We start from the raw sequence: 8,258 nt of genomic DNA on the forward strand, positions 1-8,258 counted from the left end.
TGGGCAGCACCAAACCAGAAGTGGTTATGAGTGCTCCAAAAGACAGGAAGTGGGGAGAGACTTTTTTAGAGAAAAGGCAGAAACAGAGCAAGCGCATTATTGATTGGCTGCAGTTTGAAGCCCAGTTTCATAACCTTGAGGCCTTTACAAGCTCAGATTTTGGTTTTCTTGTGTAGGTGGCCACAACATCAGAGTCATCTCTGTCTAATGGCCTCCTGGGTTAATTAACACAACTCATCTTTTAAGATGCAGCTCAAGGGTTGCTACATCCCTGTTACCTTTCCATATCTCAACCAACCACTCAGAGGTAAAATTCACTGATTCTTCCCCCTTTAAGCTTCCCTGTGACCTGTATACATTTCCACCATAGTATGAATAATACTTTATTCTTGCTTTTACAGGTCTATCTTTCCCAGCAGATTATAAACCCTTTAGAACAGGGACCATGTATTGTTTATTTTGGAGTTTTCACAACTTTTCACAGTGCCTGGAACTTCATAAGTGCCATTATAATTTACAAATATATTTTAGTGGACAAATAGTGTGGTAATACATTTTCACTGTAAAAATTCTAAGCAGAAAAGATAATGGGAAAGTCTCCTTGACTCTAATTCAATCTCCTACCCTTCCCAGCGTAATCAATTTATTAACGCATCCTTTCAGGCCTTCCTCTATGGCCTTACATACTTACATACATGGAGAAATATATAATTTTGAGGAGGTAAATAAAAATAGGATTACACTAGCAATTATTTTACAACATGCTTCTTTTCATTTAAAAACACCTTTCAGGTATCTTAACAAGTGAGTATGTATAAATCTACCCATTCTATGTTAACTGCCAGTATTCCACGGTATGAATGTACCATGGCTGCTTTAGCTAGTTCTCTATTAATGGACACTTGTATGTTTTCCAATATTAAACTGTTATCAATAATACTGCAGTGAATATCCCCAGACACACCTCTCAGAATACATCGTTATTTCTCTATGTCAGTGGCTCTTAGCCAAACTGTATTGGGCTCACCTGGGGGACTTAAAAAAAAAATGAACATAGATGCAAAAATATTCAACAAAAAATTAGTAGATTAAGTCAAACAATGTATAAAAAGCTGGTTAAACATTCTAAAATCAACTAATATGACTCATCACATCAACAAGCTAATGAAGAAAAATCATATGATCCTATCAATAGATGCAGAAAAAGCATTTGACAAAATCCACCCATTCATGATAAAAAGTCTCAGAAAACTAGGTCTAGAGGGGAGCCTCCTCAACTTGAAAAAGAATATCTGCCATATTGTAAATCAAATACACTTTGATTTTAAAAATTCAATAAAAAATATGTACCAAAAACTTAACAGCTAACATCATACTTAGTGGTGGGAAACTGGATGCTTCCTCCCTATAATCAGGAATGAGGCAAAGGGGTCCCCTCTCACCACTCCTTTCAACATTTCAACTAGAAGTCCTAGCTAAAGCAATAAAGCCCCCAAAAAGGAAATTATAAGTATACAAATTGGGAAAAAAAAAGAAATAAAACCATCTTTGTTTGCAGATTACATGATTGTATAGAAAATCTCAAAGAATCAACAAAGAAACTCCTGAAACTGACTGATTATAAATGATGATAACAATCTTGCTGGATACAAAGTTAATCATTTTCCTATATACCAGCCAATGAACAACTGGAATTTAAAATAAAAAGACACAATACCATTTACATTAGCACCCCCCAAAATAGAAATACTTAGTGATAAATCTAAAAAAATTTCTATAAGGTCTGTATGAGGATAACTATGAAATGCTGATGATAGAAATCAAAGGACTGTATAAATGGAGAGATATTCCATGTTGATGAATAGAAAGACTCTAAAGTGTTAAAATGTCTGTTCTCTCCAACTTGATCTGTGGTTTATTGCAATTAAAATTAAAATACCAGAGAGTTATTTGTAGATATCAACAAACTAATCCTAAACTTAATATCGGAAGAGAAAAGACAGAATAACCAACACAGACAGTACTGAAGAAGAAGAAACTTGGAAGACTGACAATACCTGACTTTAAGATTTACTATAGAGCCATGGTACTCAAGACGGAGTGACATTGGTGAGAGAATAGACCAAAAGATCAATGGAACAGAACAGAGAGCCCAGACAGAGACCCATACAAATGCAGTCAACCGATCTTTGACAAAAGAGCAAAAACAATGGGAAAAGGATAGTCTTTTGAACAAATGGTTCCAGAACAACTGGACTTCCATATTCAAAACAGTGACTATTGACATAGACTTCACATCTTTCACAAAAGTTAACTCAAAATGGATCACTGACTTTACATTATTGTAAAACACAAAACTCTAAAACTGCTAGAAGATATCATAGGAGAAAAGAAGTTATCTTGGGTTTGGCAATAGCTTTTTAGATAAAACAGCAAGAGCACAATCCATGAGAGAAAAAGTTGATGAGTTGGACTTCATTAAAAATTTTTTAAAACTGCATGATATTAAGAGAATGAAAAGAGGGAAGAGGGCATAGCTCTGTGGTAGAGTGCATGCTTAGCATGCACGAAGTCCTGGGTTCAATTCCCAGTTTTATTTTTTTTTAAAAAGGAGAATGATAAGATAAACAAAGTGGGAGAAAAATCTCTGCAAGACACATATCTGATAAAAGACTGTCATCAAAATACACAAAGAACTCTTAAAACTCAACAATCAGAAAACAACTTAATTTTAAAATGGCCCAAAAATCCTAAACAGACTCCTCACCAGCGAAGACATACAGATGGCACATAAAAATATGAAAGCATGGTCAACATCATATGTTATTAGAAATTGCAGATTAAAATAAGATACTGCTACAGAATGCTCACTGCTGTTAGAATGGCTTAGATCCAAAGCAATGACAACAGCAGTTGCTTGCAAGAATGTAGCCCAACAGAAACTCTCATTCATTGCCGGTGGGAATGCAAAATAGTACAGCTATTTTTTTTTTTAATTAAAAAAAATTAATTAAAAAAAAATTGGGGGGAGGAGGTAATTGGGTTTATTTGTTTATTTTTGGAGGAGGTACTAGGGATTGAACCCAGGACCTTATGCATGCTAAGCACATCCTCTAGTCCTTGAGCTACACCCTCCCCCCGGTACAGCTATTTTAGAAGACGATTTGGCAGTTTCTTACAAAGCTGAACATAAGCTTACCATATGATCCAGCGACCATCATGCTCTTAGATATTTCCCACAACGAGCTGAAAACTTATGTCCACACAAGACCTGCACATGAATATGTATAACAGCTGTAAACTTGGAAGCAACCAAGATGTCCATGGAAAGGTGGTTAGGTAAACTAAGTGTGGCATATCCATGCAATGGAATATAACGCAGCCTTAAAAAGAAATGTGTTATCAAGACATGAAAATCCATGGAAGAACCTCAGGTGCTAGGTGACAGAATCCAGTCTGAAAAGGCTGCATGTTGTATGATACCAATTTTATGACATTGTCTCTACCATCACCACCACCACCACCACCACCACCATCACCATCACTACCATCACCGTCATCATCATGTGCTCAGTCCCAGTGACCCGATCTGATCCTCATAAGGATTCCACAGAGCAGGTGAAACAGAGGGTTTTGTTTTTCCTCCAGCAAAGATAGATTTATTTGAGTAAATTGAAAATTGCAATTCAGGATCTGCAACCATGGCAAGCCAAGTGCAAATTCTCATGGCAGGGGGACAACGCTCTTATAGAGGGGAAAAGGGAGCTGGGAGGGCTATGAGGCAGAGGTCTTGATTGCAGTTTACAGATAGGGAAGGTGTGTTTGGGAGACTGCCCTGCCTGAGGTCCCACAGCTGGGAACAAAATCACACCTTTCCATCTTAGATCTTATACCTCACTGCCTCCTGGGCCTTGATTGGTTCTTAGACCATGGCAGTGGTGGGGTATGGGGTGTGTAATCATGGGACTTGATGTGTCATCATGGAAAGGAGTGCAGAAGAGAGGGTCTAACAAGTGGATTCATTCTCCTGTTCTCTCTAGGCCCTGGACCAGCTCTGTCCTCCCTCAGTCCTTCCCCACATCTCTCCCCACTGCAGACATTGACACTGACAGCATGCACAGACTTGGCAGTTGGATGCTAATTAATTATTCACTGGGAGCACACCAGCCAGTTTCTCCTGCATTTGCCTGGAGGAGGCAGGTCAAGACGTGCCAACTTATGGCCTATGAATCCTGGAGGCTGGATTCACTTGCCCCAGAGATGCCCACTTGCAGAAAGCAGAACGAGGATTTTCTTTAGGTAGGAGAGTGCCCCTGACGTATCCATAAATGAAAGCAATGGAGATCTGCTGAGGAAACGTACAGAGGGGTGGGAAATGAGAAAGAGGTGAGAGAATCTCTTTAGCCTCTGGTCACCATGGCAACAATGGCATCTTAAAAGAAACATAGCTGATCAGTGTAAGTCAGCAGGTGCTTTGTTTCTTTTGGTTTTGGGGTTTTTTTTTTGTTTGTTTGCTTGTCTTTTTAACCTCTGGAATAAATGAATGCAAGAGTGAGTCCGCACCTCAGCTCAACACCTAGGCATAGCATCTTAGAGACAAATGTGAATCTGAGCTTGGACGCCCCTAATTTAGTCACCCTGACTCATAACGTGTTTTGAAAATAGTTGAACATGTTGGTGCGAACTGAAAGGGCCCATGCAGGGAGTGACTATGGGGGGTTGGATTGGCCTTTCCAGAAGAACCAGTGGGGCTCACCCACCAGCAAGGAGTGTGGGTGGTCTTCACGGTGATGTACAAGGGTGCAGCAGCTGTGAGGGGCCTGCGGCAGGCTGAACAATCACCCCCCTAAACATGTCCACGTCCTAATCCTTGGAATTTGAGTATGCTACCTTGGCAAAAGGCACTTAACAGGTGTGAGTTGAGAATCTTAAAATAGGAGAAATGATCACTGATCATCCTGTTAGCCCAGTATAATCATATAATCACCTTTTAAAAGAAAGGTGGATTAGAGTCAGAGAAGATGGTGTGAAAATAGAGGTAGAGGAAAATACAGAAATACGGCCACACAAGCAGGGACCATGAGCTCAGGAATGCAAGCCACCTCTGGAAGCTGGAAAAGGCAAGAAACTTCTTTCCTAGACTCTCCAGAAGGAATGCAGCCCTATCAACCCCTTGATTTTAGAGTTCCAGCTTCCAGAACTGAAAGAGAAAACATGTAAGATGATTAAAGCCACTACATTTGTTACAGCAGCATTGGGAAACTTACAAAGAACTGACCAGTCATGGCACCAGCCGGTATCACAAAGCAAAAAGACCAGAAAACAAAGGCCCATCAGTGAATGATCAGATTCTCTAAACCTGCATGCGGTTGACGTCTGCAAACAGGATAAGTTACTGCGAATGTGCAAGGTTGTCTGGGACCAGGGAAAGAAGATGCCTGGGGGCAGAGAAATGGCCTGGCCTTCAGGAGAAGCAAGCAGCACAGAGCCCTCTCCTTTCGTACAGAATGGGGGTGGGGGGAGAGATGGGGAAGGGAAACATGAACTTCAGGTTTTTTAGGACATCAACCATGGCCAGGAGTCTCAAGCCACTCTCCCAGCTCATGCAAACAGTTGGAGAAGACAAATAGAACCATGTAGGGAGGTAACTGTTGTCAGCACTCACCAACAAACCTGGTCATCTACTTTGTAAATTCACTTCTATTCTCGGATTTTTAATGTAATTTGAAACCATCTGTTCTGCACATGCACATATGTGTATCCACCTCATGTCTCTGGAATCTGTCCTTCCTCCATGTGCCCGTGTCTCTCCTAGTTCAGGCCACCTTCATCTGCTACCTGGATTACGGTAACAACCTCCAACTGGTCCTCCTGCTTCCACTCTTGCGGCCCCCAAATCCATCCCCCACGTGCTTTCTAAGATGCTAATCTTACTCTGTCATCGCCTAGATAAAGCCTTCCCACGGCTTCCCATTGCCCTTAAGGTAAAAGCCAAAATCCTTCACTTCTCAGCACTAGAAGCTCCTCAAGGGCAGTGCTATTAATTGGTCCAGGTAGGACTTGCCAGCATGGGGACAGGGAATGGTGCCTGGTAGACACCTACTGCATGTTAATGGGGTGTCTTTTGAGAATCTCCTTGACTCATCTTTTGTGATTTCCATTTTCAGGCTGCTCCAACTATACTAAATATCTCTCAATTCTTTGAAAGAGGTCTCTTCCTCCTCCAGGACTTTGTAAGCCTCACCCCCTCCTCTGCCATATCCTGGGTCTCCCATCCTCACTCCTTTGAGTTGCAAGCTCCCACTCATCCTTGGGGATTCAAACATCCCCTATTCTCAGAGACCTGCCTTGATCTCTAGGTTAAGTCTTCATATTACAGGTTCTTCTTACAGTATCTTGAGTTTCCTGTACCATAACACTAATTATACTTTAACTACTTGTTTGATTATCATTGACTTTATGTTCAGTGGCAGGTTTTCTCAACCTTAGCACTGTTGACATTTTGGGGGAATAATTATTTGTGGTGGGGGCTCTCCAACGCATTGTGGGATGTGGATGGCATCTCTGGAGCAACCCCCTCCTAAGTCAGGATCATCAAAAATTTCTGCAGACTTTGCTAAATGTGCCCTGGGGGGCAAAGTTGTCCAATGTTGAGAACCCCTGCTCTATGAAGCCAGGGTCTGAGACTGGCTTGCTTACTTTGGCATTTCTGACATCTTGCAGATTACCTGGGCCATAGCAAGCACTAATAACTAATTGAACTATTACAACCTATGGGTTCCCAGGCCCCTGTAGTCACTAAACACTGTTCTTCTTATCTTCTCTGCTGGCACACAGGCATGGCCCCTTTCCCTCCGGGTCTTTTGTCCTTGGAAGTCTTAAAAAAGGCTTTCCTTGGGGTGCTGGGTAAATCTCTGAGTCCAGATGAAGATTCTAGACATCCTGCAGGTTAAATCTCTGTTAAGGTGAACTCTTGTTCCTCTACATTAGAGATTCAACCCATTAAAAAGCTGTTTAGAATAATGGAAAAGAGCAGTGGTCGGGGGCAGGGGAGGGTATAGCTCAGTGGTAGGGCGCATGCTTAGTGTGCATGAGGTCCTGGGTTCATTCCCCAGTACCTCCATTTAAAAAATAATAATACTAGTTAAATAAATAAACTAAATTACCTCCCTGCCCCCCCCACACACACAAATTAAAAAATTAAAAGCAGTGGTCTGGGACTCAGCTCTACCATAAAAAGCTCTGTGACCCTGGGCAATTCACTCTCCCTCTCTGGGGGCCTCAGTTACCTTAGCTGTAAAATAAGGAGCTTGGACTGAGATCAATGGCTTTTTCAAAACATCTGGAATGCTGTGCTTCAGAAAATGACATCATGGAAACTACAAGGGAATAACAGAACACTTAAGAAAAAAAAAAGTCTTAGAAAAAGAAACAGCCCACCAGGACCGGCATCCTCCCCACGATGCTCTGTTGTCCCCGTCTCAGGGTACATGTTGTCTGACCTTGCGTTGTACTGTTCACACAGTGTTAGCCCTGCAGCCGGACTGCCAGCCCCTGAGGGCAGGTCCACAGCACCGTGCTGCTCTGTGTCCCGAGCAACAGACAGGCAGGCACCCAAACGGTGTCCACGCCTTGGCAGAGCTCAGCACACTGAAATAGTAACCCAGTTAATCCTTGTACCAGTTCACAGGGTAAGGTCTGTAATTTATTTTCTTTTTTTACAGGTGTGGAAAATGCCACATGTTGGCAGTTGTAAATAATGCTGCTATGAACATTGGGATACATGTATTTTTTTGAATTAGTGTTCTCATTTTTTTCAGATACATACCCAGGAGGGGAATTTGCTGGGTCATATGATAGTTCTATTTTTAGTTGAGAAACCTCCATACTGCTCTCCACAGTGGCTGCACCAGTTTACATTCCTACCAACAGTGTATGAGGGTTTCCTTTTCTCCACATCCTCGCCGACATTTATTTGTGTACTTTTGATGACAGCCATTCTAATGGGTGTGAAGCAATATCTCTTTGTGGTGTTGATTTGCATTTCCCAGATGGTTAGCGATGTTGAGCATCTTTTCATGTGCCCATGGGCTTATTGGATGAATGAATGAATGAATAAATGAATGAGTGAATGAGTTTCTTCTTTGCTTTAAAATATCCAGTGGTTCCCCATTGCCGTGGATAAAAGATGAACTCCTTCCTGTGCCAACTGGATATAAAGACATAAACGAGGCCACCCAACCCAACACACTTACAGC

The sequence above is a fragment of the Camelus ferus genome, chromosome 10 (genome assembly GCF_009834535.1).
Source record: "Camelus ferus isolate YT-003-E chromosome 10, BCGSAC_Cfer_1.0, whole genome shotgun sequence".
In the NCBI taxonomy this organism is placed as follows: Eukaryota; Metazoa; Chordata; class Mammalia; order Artiodactyla; family Camelidae; genus Camelus; species Camelus ferus.